The sequence below is a fragment of the Salvelinus fontinalis genome, chromosome 23 (assembly GCF_029448725.1).
Source record: "Salvelinus fontinalis isolate EN_2023a chromosome 23, ASM2944872v1, whole genome shotgun sequence".
In the NCBI taxonomy this organism is placed as follows: domain Eukaryota; kingdom Metazoa; phylum Chordata; class Actinopteri; order Salmoniformes; family Salmonidae; genus Salvelinus; species Salvelinus fontinalis.
The window spans coordinates 16,693,232-16,706,604 of record NC_074687.1 but is presented as its reverse complement, the minus strand read 5'-3'; the positions used below and the strand labels follow the sequence as shown (position 1 = coordinate 16,706,604).

The window sequence follows — 13,373 nt, the reverse complement described above, 5'->3', positions numbered from 1 at the left end:
GGTTTCATTAGACCAGAGAATCTTGTTTCTCATGGTCAGAGAGTCCTTTAGGTGCCTTTTGGCAAACTCAAAGTGGGCTGTCATGTGCTTTTTACTGAGAGGTGGCTTCCGTTTTGCCTTTCTACCATAAATGCCTGATTGGTGGAGTGCTGACCTTCTGGAAGGTTCTCCCATCTCCACAGACGAACTCTGTCAGAGTGACCATCGGATTCTTGGTCACCTCCCTGACCAAGGCCCTCCTCCCCCGATTGCTCAGTTTGGCCAGGCCGTCAGCTCTAGGACGAATCTTGGTGGTTCGAAATTTCTTCCATTTAAGAATGATGGAGGCCACTGTGCTCTAGGGGACCTTCAATGCTGCAGAAATGTCTAGGTACCCTTCCCCAGATCTGTGCCTTGACACAATCCTGTCACGAAGCTCTACAGACAATTCCTTTGACCTCATGGCGGGGCGGCAGCGTAGCCTAGTGGTTAGAGCGTTGGACTAGTAACCGGAAGGTTGCAAGTTCAAATCCCCGAGCTGACAAGGTACAAATCTGTCGTTCTGCCCCTGAACAGGCAGTTAACCCACTGTTCCTAGGCCGTCATTGAAAATAAGAATTTGTTCTTAACTGACTTGCCTAGTTAAATAAAGGTAAAAAAAAAAAATGGCTTGATTTTTGCTCTGACATGCACTGTCAACTGTAGGACCTTATATAGACAGGTGTGTTCCTTTCCAAATCATGTCCATTCAATTGAATTTACCACAGGTGGACTCCAATCAAGTTGTAGAAACATCTCAAGGATCATCAATGGAAACAGGGTGCACCTGAGCTCAATTTCGAGTCTTATAGCAAAGGGTCTGAATACTTATGTAAATAAGGTATTTCTGTTGTTTTTTCATACATTGGCAAACATTTCTAAAAACCTGTTTTCGCTTTGTCATTATGGGGTATTGTGTGTATATTGATGAGATAAAAAAATATATATTTTAGAATAAGGCTGTAATGTAACAAAATGTGGAAAAGATGAAGGGGTATGAACAATTTCTGATTGCACTCTAAGTATGGCCCCCATGCAATACTAAAGTCTAATATATTCACAGTGAGAGTTCAACTGCAATTAACTAATTTGTATTTTGTTGAATTTATATAACATTCCGACCTTGTTTAGCATTATCTAGTCCAAATATATCATGATTCCACTATTTGTATCCGTTTGAATCGCTTTCAATAAGGGACTTTTATTTTGAAGCAAAACAGAAATAATCGTTATTGTGGCTAGCTTCAAACAGGTTCCGCGCAGATTGGCTACCTACTTATAGCCAGTGCTTAATAATTTCAAAATCGGGAGGTGCCAGAACAAAAAGTGAGCGCAGAATCCTTTTTAATACCTCACAAATAAATTATCGAAATGGCAGGCTACTTTGATACTGACAAACTGAGATCAATAAAAACGACCTGGTCTTGAATGCATCAATAGCCTAGTCCTAGGTGTGGAGACATATTGTAGACTACAATATGAGGAGGAAATGATATCCTAAAAATGCTTTTCAGTTTCACTGACTCACCCAATGATGAGCAGCTCACTTGCTGGTGATGGCGGATGCGCTCGTACAAAAAGCTTACCTCTCTTTTGTTTTACTTTATAACACAATATTAGGAAGTTGATCAAATATTTTGGTAACCTACAGCATAGTCTTCTCTTTTCAGCAGGAGCCATTTGCTTTCCAACCTGTGTTTTCCCTCGATTGTATTTGAAAAATGGCTAAAGGCCTGTTTTGTCTAAATGCTGTTTTTTCGCTGACAGATTTGCCTCGCGTTACCGACTGCAGGCCTTGTTATTTGGCTACAATCCACAGCTAGGCTATTTAAAAAAAGAAGAAGCTATAGATCCTCTGTGGCTAAATGATAGGCCTTCCCATGGTGTAGTAGGCTATTCTGAATTATTTCATTTGTTTCTGAACAGACAGTGGTAATTATATAACTTTGGCAAATGCATATACATTCATCAGGGGTGCTGCAGTTCCTTCAGAGCCCTTCGCGCGATTCTATAAGGAAGCACATGATGAAGTGCAACGCTGGAGAGATGAGAGTTGCAGGCTCATGTCTATCAGAGAGGGTGAGAGATCATATGAAGTTAATCTCATTCTAGTTATGTGAGAGATACTGGCACGCTTCTCACACAGCCACCGCCACCCGTTGGTCTCAAACGTAGGTTACAATGTTGCGCAAATCATAAATCCGGCCCAGCCCACCCCGAATCAACGCTTAGAATATTAGGCCCGGGCTGAAAAGCAACTTTTCACATTACGTTTTTTTGTGGGGGCAGGAGAATTAACGAAGAGGCAATTCGAATGAATTTTGATCACTTTTCTTTGAATTTTTACATAGCAAAAAGTGTGGGGAAAAAATCATGCTTAGAGCTCAAAAAAGCACTGACTACAGCTCAATTCCCTGGCTATTGAGCGCTGCTGGTGCACGATATTAAATGTTGGAGGACCACCCTTGCGCGTGCGGGCTCCCAATTGCGCATTCGTGGATGCCGTGAGGGCGTCAGTAACCAAAGAGAGTCGCCGTGTAGAGTAGATCTATATGATATACAGTGTACATCACCTCCTCGCTACATCCTCCGCCCCGCTCAAACACCCAAACCTACAAACCCCGGCCAGGGAACGAAACACCGGTACATAGGCGGGAGGACACCATTCAGAAGATCAACCCACAACTGTCAGCTTTATCGCCGTTGAGAACACAGGTGAGGAAATGCTGCGAGTTTATTCACGGTCGGTCGTTATAATATTGCAAATTCTAAATAATTTCACTTTCCGTGAGGTGTGAATTTTTGCAACCGAACAGATAAGTTGAATGTGCGGGATTTCCAAATGAATGGCTTGCAGTTGCAGGTGGCCTTGGAACCATTTCCTTCCATTCTCCTTCCATTCACAGCATTATGTTTTAGCCTACTGAAATGACTCTTTTTAATTGTCTTGAAATTGAGAAATGATTTTAACGAAACCAAGATAGTAACCTTCTGACTACAGTTTCCCCTGAACATGATCGTCCCTGGTCTTGTTTCATGGTCCTGTGCATTATGCATTTAATGAAGATAGGGCTTCTGCATCTGTTCCATAGTGATTTATATAGAGTTCCTGTGCAGGTGGCTATTTAGATTGTCACTGGTTTTTAACTAGCAGGGAGAGGAAAGCTTCAACCCCCTCTCAACCCTCCCTTCCTCTCTTCCCCTCTTCCTCTTTTCCCTTCATCCACTATCCTCCCATTCTTATAGCCTGGCTGTGTGTTTCTGTATTAATTACTAATTTGACCCATTTTCTAATGAGAGCAAGCATTCAGAGCAGTCCTGTAATGCAGGGTTTCCCAAACACGGTCCTGGGGCCCCACCTGGGTGCACATTTTGCTTGATGATGGGTTGGTTATTTGAATCAGCTGTGTAGTGCTAGGGAAGTAAACCAAACCCAGTGTTGGCGAAGCTACACTGTAAAACTTTCCCCTGTAAATTTACAGCATTGTACTGGCAGCAGAGTTGCCAGCTAAATAATGTAATGTTACTTTACAGCAGGGATGCTGTAAAAACATTTACAGTAAGAAAAACAGTACTGCATTAAACAATACAGCATTATACATATAGACTCAATGGTTGCAAAAATGGGAAGAGGTCTGTCCATGATAGGGTGTTGCTCTGCCTTCTTGACACCTCAGTCGACCAGACAGGTCCTAAAGGCCCTAGTTTTGTTGCACCTGGATTACTGCCCAGCTGTGTGGTCATGTGCGGCAAAGGACATAAGTAAATTGCAGTTGGTCCTAAAGAAAGCAGCACATATCACACTTAGACGTACACGGAGGGAGTGTCAGTAACATGCATGTCAGTCTCTCCTGGCTCAAAGTTGAGGAGAGATTGATTGCATCACTATTGGTCTTTGTGCGAGGTATTGATATGATGAAGGTACGGAACTGTCTGTTCAAGCTGTTGACACACAGTTCAGACACTCATCGGTACAACACAAGACATGCAACCAGAGGTCTCTTCACAGTCCCCAGGTCCAGAGACTAGGAAGCGAACAGTATTAAATATATGCATTACTACATGGAACTCTGCCACTCCAGGTAACTCAAGCTAGCAATAAAACCAGTAATAAAAAATAGATAAAATAACACCTTACTGCACAAAGGGGACTGTGAAGAGACACAGCCATTTAATATATATTGTTATGTAATTTGCACTGAATTATATATTAGACCTATATATTGTGTGTACATACTGATATGTAGGCTATGTGTGGTGTTTTAAATGTACAGCATGTATTTCATTCCTTGACTAATAATCAAATCAAATTTTATTTGTCACATGTGCCTAATACAACAGGTGTAGGTAGACCTTACTGTGAAAAACTTTTTTACAAGCCCTTAACCAACAAAACAGTTCAAGAAATAGAGTTAATAAAATATTGACTAAATAAACTAAAGTAAAAAAATCAAATCAATCAAAAAGTAAACAAGAAATGTACATAACAATAACTAGGCTATATACAGGGGGTACCGAGTCAATTTGCAGGGGTACAGGTTAGTTAATCGGAATGGCCGATTTCAAATTTTCATAACAATCGGTAATCTGCATTTTTGGAAACCGATCATGGCCGATTACATTGCACTCCACGAGGAGACTGCGTGGCAGGCTGACTACCTGGCAGGCTGACTACCTGTTATGCGAGTGCAGCAAGGAGCCACGGTAGGGTGCTAGCTAGCATTAAACGTATCTTATAAAAAACAATCAATCTTAACATAATCACTAGTTAACTACACATGATTGATGATATTACTAGTTTATCTAGCTTGTCCTGCGTTGCATATAATCGATGCGGTGCCTGTTAATTTATCATTGAATCATAGCCTACTTCGCCAAACGGTTATTTGACAAGCGCATTCGCAAAAAAAGCACTGTCGTTGCACCAATATGTACCTAACCATAAACATCAACGCCTTTCTTAAAATCAATAAACAATTATATATTTTTAAATCTGCATATTTAGTTAATATTTCCTGCTAACATGAATTTCTTTTAACTAGGGAAATTGTGTCACTTCTCTTGCGTTCTGTTCTACAGAGTCAGGGTATATGCAGCAGTTTGGGCCGCCTGGCTTGTTGCGAACTGTGTGAAGACTAGAAGATTATTTCTTCCTAACAAAGACAGGCAACTTCGCCAAACGGGGATGATTTAACAAAAGCGCATTTGCGAAAAAAGCACGATCGTTGCACGAATGTACCTAACCATAAACATCAATGCCTTTCTTAAAATCATTACACAGAGGTATATTTTTTTAAACCTGCATATTTAGTTAAAAGAAATCCAGGTTAGCAGGCAATATTAAACTAGTGAAATTGTGTCACTTCTCTTGCGTTAATTGCATGCAGAGTCAGGGTATATGCAACAGTTTGTGCCGCCTGGCTCGTTGCAATCTAATTTGCCAGAATGTTACGTAATTATGACATAACATTGAAGGTTGTGCAATGTAACAGCAATATTTAGACTTATGGATGCCACCCGTTAAATAAAATACGGAACGGTTCCGTATTTCACTGAAAGAATAAATGTTTTGTTCTCGAAATGATAGTTTCCGGATTTGACCATATTAATGACATAAGGCTCGTATTTCTGTGTGTTATTATGTTATACTGTAGTTAAGTCTATGATTTGATATTTGATAGAGCAGTCTAACTGAGCAGGAGTAGGCAGCAGCAGGCTCGTAAGCATTCATTCAAACAGCACTTTTGTGCGTTTGCCAGCAGCTCTTCGCAATGCTTCAAGCATTGAGCTGTTTATGACTTCAAGCCTATCAACTCCCGAGATTAGGCTGGTGTAACCAATGTGAAATGGCTAGCTAATTAGTGGGGTGCGCGCTAATAGCGTTTCAATCGGTGACGTAACTCACTCTGAGACCTTGAAGTAGTTGTTCCCCTTGCTCTGCAAGCTTTTGTGGAGCGATGGGTAACGATGCTTCGAGGGTGGCTGTTGTCGATGTGTTCCTGGTTCGAGCCCAGGTTGGGGCGAGGAGAGGGACGGAAGCTATACTGTTACACTGGCAATACTAAAGTGCCTATAAGAACATCCAATAGTCAAAGGTATATGAAATACAAATGGTATAGAGAGAAATAGTCCTATAATAACTACAACCTAAAAGTTCTTACCTGGGAATATTGAAGACTCATGTTAAAAGGAACCACCAGCTTTCATATGTTCTCATGTTCTGAGCAAGGAACTTAAACGTTAGCTTTTTACATGGCACATATTGCACTTTTACTTTCTTTTCCAACACTTTGTTTTTGCATTATTTAAACCAAATTGAACATGTTTCATTATTTATTTGAGGCTAAATTGATATTATTGATGTATTATATTAAGTTAAAATAAGTGTCCATTCAGTATTGTTGTAATTGTCATTATTACAAATAAATAAATAAAAATCGGCCGATTTAATCGGTATCGGCTTTTTTTGGTCCCCCAATAATCGTTATGGCGTTGAAAAATCATAATCGGTCGACCTCTAGCTGTAACATAACAAAATGTGGAAAAAGGGAAGGGGTCTGAATACTTTCCGAATGCACTGTATACAGTGACTACTGTGCCAAACAGACCAAGGACATGGCAAATACTCAACCATTTAAAGGTCAATTCATTTGTTTTTTCCTAAAATCATTACAGTTGAAAATGTTAAACAATTAAATTCTATCCATAATTAAACATTCCAAATAATAAACAATTCAAACAATAAGTAATCAATCAATTCAAATTAGGAAAACCAAATAGTCAACCAATCAAACAAAAACAAAAGCAATCAAGCAATCAATCAAAAAATAATCAGAAAAATATGTCAGTCTATTCATACAGTCCGTCAGTCTTGCTGCCACTCCAATCTGTCCTCTTTACACATGTAATTGTTGGAGCACTACTATCACATATCAGTTAAACTCTCACTCACAGGTGCAACAAATGTAGCCTCTTACATGGCACGCTTCAAAATATGTTAATGAGACAGAAACAACAATACCATGCACCCACTAATGACCAATGTTTTTGGCTCTAAAAAGTCAGTTGTACAACTAAAATGTGTCTTCCGCATTTAACCCTCTGAATCAGAGGCGTGCGGGGGCTTCCTTAATCGATATCCACATCTTTGGCGCCCGGGGAACAGATTTTCACCTTGTCAGCTTGGGGATTCAATCCCGCAACCTTTAGTTTACTGGCCCAACACTCTAACCACTAGGCTACCTGACATTCTGTATTCTGTGTGGTGGAATTAAATGACATAGTAAAAAAACGTAACTTGTTTTTGCGGTAACTTACTAGCAACCAGTTAACTGTAAGTTACTGTAAAATAAAGGTACAGTATGTTACTGTAAATTCCAAATAAACTTTGGTTTAACAGTACATTGCTGTAAAGAAAGCACTTCTTTACAGTAATGTACTGTTAAACCAGAAGTTTTTTTGAAATCGATATTTGAAATTGCACGAACAGCACCAGAACATTAATCTTAAATGTATTTAGAATTTTGTTTCAGCAATACAACGCATTAAAACTAAAAGCAGATTTACCCTAGAAGTAGACCCTAGGAACTTCTAGAGGTAGCTAATCCTGTGAACGGGTTAGGCAAGTCAGGTGTCTATACTTCAACATCAAAGTTAGATAACATGGAAGTTTATGAATTAGGGCCTTGTAAACAAAAAGGGAGTAATGTAGAGATCTACAAGTCTTTAGCGAAGTCCAGCCAACCTTTTGATACAGGATACAGTGATGAGTATCAAAACTGCACTATGGTAGATGGCATCCAAAGGTTTAAGAGTAGGAGCAGCTGCACTTTGATGAATAATATCACCATAATCAAGAAGAAATAAAAAGGTTGACTGAATAATCTGCACCCTACTGCCTAGAGAAAGGCGGCATCTGTTTCTGTAGAAAAAGCTAATTTAACTTAGCTTCTTAACCAGCTCCTCTATATGTTTTTTAAATGTCAAATCCATATCAATCAAAATGCCTAAGTATTTTATGTGGGAACACATTCGATTGGAGAACCACCTAATGAGTGAATATGTAGTTCATCTGAAACATTCTTACGAGAGTTTGAAAATAACATGTATTTCGTTTTGCCTATATTAAGCACACGTTTTAAAAACAGCAAGGGATTCCTGCATGGCTATAAAATATGACTGTAGTTTTTACACAGCCAGATCAACAGTCGGGGCAATAGCATCCCTAATACTATAATTTGCATATAGATGAAGTTTACAGTCTAACAGATTGACCAATGGGGTTTATATAAATAGTGAAGAGAACTGGTCCCAAAATTGACCCCTGTGGTACACCTTTATGTACTTCGAGAAATTCAGACTTAACCCCATCAATCACGATGGCCTGAGTTCTGTCACTAAGATGATCATGAAACCATGAACAGGTGTCAGAGCTCAGGCCTATCGAGGACAACTTATTCAAAAAAATATCATGATCAACCGTTTCAAAAGCTTTTGACAGGTCCACAAACAAAGCAGCACATTTCATTTTAGTATCTAAAGCATTGACAAGATCGTTAACAACTAAAGTGATTGCTGTAATAGTGCTATGCCCAGGCCTAAACACTCCTTGGTTTACATTCAAAATACATTTCTCTGATAAAAAAGAGCAAAATTGTACATTTAACAAAGATTCAAAAATCCTTGCTTGACAAGGAAGCCTTGAAATGGGTTGATAATTATTAAGATAACTACTATCCTCGCCCTTATGGAGTGATTTCCATACTTTTTTGAATATTTCCTGATAATGTTAAATACAAACTGTAGCTTATTGAGCCAACAATGATGGGCGCTGCACACTTAAGCAGACCGGGATCCAGTTGGTTGGCCTCTGTGGATTTCTTGTTGTCTATTGCTAACAAAGCATCCAGGACTTATTTTTCTGTAAATAGCCTAAAAGAAAAGCTTTGACTATAATTTCTGATAATTCAGCAAGTTTCCCCTATCAGCATCCAGCCCAATATCACTGTGAATAGGCTTAGAAGTTATTTCAAAAAGATAGCCCACTGAAATAAAATGGTGATTCACACACCTGTATGTCATTATCACACACTATTTAGTTCAGTTCTTTTTAACCCCATCACTGTGAGGCATTGTTTGTTTTGTGACACATGTCTTTCTGAGCTCTGGGTTTCCTGTAATTTACTCCTCCCGTTTATAATGGTTTTTGCCTGCCTCACTAACGACGTCTTTTGCGTATTCCCCGCCTGTATTTTAGCCTATCGGATGTCCTGTTGTCTACCTATTGCCTGATCTCCAGGACTACATTACTAGCCTTTTTCCTGCCTGTACCGTTGGACCCCCTGTGTATGACCTTCTGCCTGCCCCTGCACCCAGCTACCTGCCTCCTACTGTGGTCCTTTGCAATAAACACCTGCTGCACCCTGCACTTGAAACCAGCTCTCTGTCTCCCATGGTGTTTAATTCAATTTGATAGTTTTCAAAAATGTTTCCGGGTTCGCAGAGCAGTTATATAGGCTAAATCTGATTACTTTCTGATTTGTCTTACACAGTGATTCTTCAGTTGCTTAAAAGCTTGCCAGTCCGGGCCTAAGCCTGTGTTTCTGGACTTGACCCAAGCATCATCTCTTTGATGAGTGACTTCTGACAATTCTGGAGTGTACCAGGTATTCGATCTACCTTAACCCTTATTTTGTTTTAAGGAAGCATGATTATCCACGATAGTATTGAAGACATCTGCAAAAAGGCTCAAAGCTAAATCAGGTTCAGGGATAGCGGAAATGCAATCAATGTCACTAAAATAAAGAATGTAAAAAAGCCTGTCCACTTAAGCTTTTAAAGTTCCTCTAGGTGATTACACGAGGCTTTGATTTTTGTATTGTCACATCTAACACAAACAACTGGGAAATGGTCTTTAATGTCCTGAGGAAGACACCAGTAGAACTCTGGTGTATTCATTAAAATAAGATCAGAGTTGACTTTGAAGGATCTCAAGGGTTGGGCCGCGTAGGCTTAGCCACCAGCTGGGTTAGATTTAGATCATCACACATGCCTTTTAAATTGTCTGAAGCCTGCATTTCCCAATCATAATTTAGGTCACCCAGGATAATGTCTTCTGATTTAATAAAATCCAAAGTAGTTAACTCCCTGAGTGCACAAAGGTAAGCCCCTACCAGCTTCATGCGTCTCACCCGACAGCATGCGTAGTCACAGTAGTCATAAGCTATTACTGTAAAGAAATACAATATGTTAGAGTAATTTTTACAAGAGGCTTCCAATTACAGTTAGCAGTATGTTTCTGCATTTTACCCATAATGCACTTCAATCTGTAGCATTAATTCTGTAAAACACATTTAAGTTTTTTTTACCATGCATTCTACAGTGTTTACTGTTGAAATTACAGAAAAGTCTTAGTGTATTCTGAAAATATGGTTTACCAAGCCACCAATTAGATATGTTGGGAGTACTGTAAGAGTGTTAAGCAGCTGCACAGTTCAGAGTCAGACATTATCTGACAACTGTTTTCTCATTAAAGTCAGGCAGACAGTCATGCACTGATACCTCAGCACTCAGCCTGTCAAAAAAAAAAACACTGAGGGCGAGAGGAGTGAATCTGGGGTGGTGGGAAGAGCACTTATTTCTTGTGTATGTGTGTTTTCATGCTCTGTGTGAAAATCCTTGGTGAAAGTGTGGCAAATCTTTGCTTCAGAGCCATCCTCCCGTTGACTCTCTCCACAGCTCCTCAGCCCACATCCCAGACTAGTCTCCCCCTTTGAGAGGAGAGCTCTGGGGAAGGTGATACTCTGGGGAACCAGGCTTCCATCCCAACTGAATAGGACAGATTGGCACCATGTTGTTTTGACAAACTGTGACTTGACTTCATCTCCTCCCTGCCTCTGGTGACGAGAACAGTTCATCTGTAGTCTTTTCTGTTGTAACTGAGGCTGAGGAAGCAGGATAGAGGGAGGGAAAAAGGAAGAGAGTGAGAGAGGGGAATCTGAAACAGACTTTGTACTATTCATCCATCATAGATTCAGGCAATGGCAGGAATATTTTAATAGTAAAAACTAAAGAGTACAGAAGAGCAAGCCTCAAACTTAGAGGATATTGAGTTTTTAAAAGTCAGTATCTCAGTCAAACCCTGTTGTCTGTCAGAGAGAGAAAGAGAGAGAGAGACAGAGAGAAATAGAGAGACAACCATGACTAAACAGCATGATTAGGGAGCCGTTGTTGATCAATGCCATAAAGGGTCAGCAGGGTCTTTGATACACCCGAAAGAGAGAGATGTTTCCTGCCTCATTTGTTTATAGCTTTGATCCTGCAATTAATGATATTACCCACAAACCTCCTCTGTTCCAGTTATCCCAGACAGACAGCAGATGTCTTATTTCTAAACACTGATGATTAGTCTAAAAGTCTGGAAGCAGGATGAAACAGTAAAGGGATTCTTCTTTTGTCAGGCGAGTAAGAGAGAACAGAAAAGGTTTCATACCTCGACAGGTTACGTCCTCAAACAAATAAAGACTGCTAGAGGAAGATCTTGCAGTCAAATTGAAATGTTTGAGCACTTTAGCATTGTCCCCCTCCTCTCTCCTGGCATCCTACTCTTGAGTTTTTAGTGAAGCACACACCCAGCCAGCCCAAAGGCACCTCTATGGTCTCACTATTAAGTGACTGTTCAAATGTTTTGGTCTAAATGACTCCCAGGGTCCTGTGGCAGAGAGCAACGTGGTGTGAATACTGATCTCTTCCAGGGCCCTTTCCCCCTAAAGCAGCATTCTGCAGTTGCTACATCCATTTTTGGACTTACTTAAATTACTGATATATATACCCATTGATTCTTGAAGAATATAACTTCGAAATGCCAATAAACTTAGTTCAACTGTCATATCCCACCATATCCCCAAATAAAAGCTTGTTTTACTCCAATGTTTGTAAACCAAAGTAGATTAATACAACACTGTATAGCCTTGAAACATGGTTAAAAAAAACATTTAGCATACAGTGGGGCAAAAAAGTATTTAGTCAGCCACCAATTGTGCAGGTTCTCCCACTTAAAAAGATGAGAGAGGCCTGTAATTTTCATCATAGGTACACTTCATCTATGACAGACAAAATGAGAAAAAAAATTCCAGAAAATCACATTGTAGGATTTTTAATGAATTTATTTGCAAATTATGGTGGAAAATAAGTATTTGGTCAATAACAAACGTTTTTCTCAATACTTTATTATATACCCTTTGTTGGCAATGACAGAGGTCAAACGTTTTCTGTAAGTCTTCACAAGGTTTTCACACACTGTTGCTGGAATTTTGGCCCATTCCTCCATGCAGATCTCCTCTAGAGCAGTGATGTTTTGGGGCTGTTGCTGGGCAACACGGACTTTCAACTCCCTCCAAAGATTTTCTATGGGGTTGAGATCTGGAGACTGGCTAGGCCACTCCAGGACCTTGAAATGCTTCTTACGAAGCCACTCCTTCGTTGCCCGGGCGGTGTGTTTGGGATCATTGTCATGCTGAAAGAGCCAGCCACGTTTCATCTTCAATGCCCTTGCTGATGGAAGGAGGTTTTCACTCAAAATCTCACGATACATGGCCCCATTCATTCTTTCCTTTACAAGGATCAGTCGTCCTGGTCCCTTTGCAGAGAAACAGCCCCAAAGCATGATGTTTCCACCACCATGCTTCACAGTAGGTATGGTGTTCTTTGGATGCAATTCAGCATTCTTTGTCCTCCAAACACGACGAGTTGAGTTTTTACCAAAAAGTTCTATTTTGGTTTCATCTGACCATATGACATTCTCCCAATCTTCTTCTGGATCATCCAAATGCTCTCTAGCAAACTTCAGACGGGCCTGGACATGTACTGGCTTAAGCAGGGGGACACGTCTGGCACTGCATGATTTGAGTCCCTGGCGGCATAGTGTGTTACTGATGGTAGGCTTTGTTACTTTGGTCCCAGCTCTCTGCAGGTCATTCACTAGGTCCCCCCGTGTGGTTCTGGGATTTTTGCTCACCGTTCTTTTGATCATTTTGACCCCACGGGGTGAGATCTTGCGTGGAGCCCCAGATCGAGGGAGATTATCAGTGGTCTTGTATGTCTTCCATTTCCTAAAAATTGCTCCCCCAAATTGATTTCTTCAAACCAAGCTGCTTACCTATAGCAGATTCAGTCTTCCCAGCCTGGTGCAGGTCTACAATTTTGTTTCTGGTGTCCTTTGACAGCTCTTTGGTCTTGGCCATAGTGGAGTTTGGAGTGTGACTGTTTGAGGTTGTGGACAGGTGTCTTTTGTACTGATAACAAGTTCAAACAGGTGCCATTAATACAGGTAACGAGTGGAGGACAGAGGAGCCTCT

At 40.3% G+C, this 13,373-nt stretch overlaps 1 protein-coding gene across 1 annotated transcript in view; it reads left to right on the top strand.

Annotated features, from left to right (window-relative positions):
• The first annotated feature begins 2,171 nt into the window (after positions 1 to 2,171).
• The window catches only part of LOC129820931 (5-hydroxytryptamine receptor 1F-like), a 39,032-nt gene continuing 27,830 nt past the window's right edge, over positions 2,172 to 13,373 (top strand). Inside the window, exon 1 of the mRNA XM_055878058.1 lies at positions 2,172 to 2,733. The gene's annotated coding sequence lies outside the window, so the exon portion shown is untranslated. The remainder of the gene's footprint in view (positions 2,734 to 13,373) is intronic.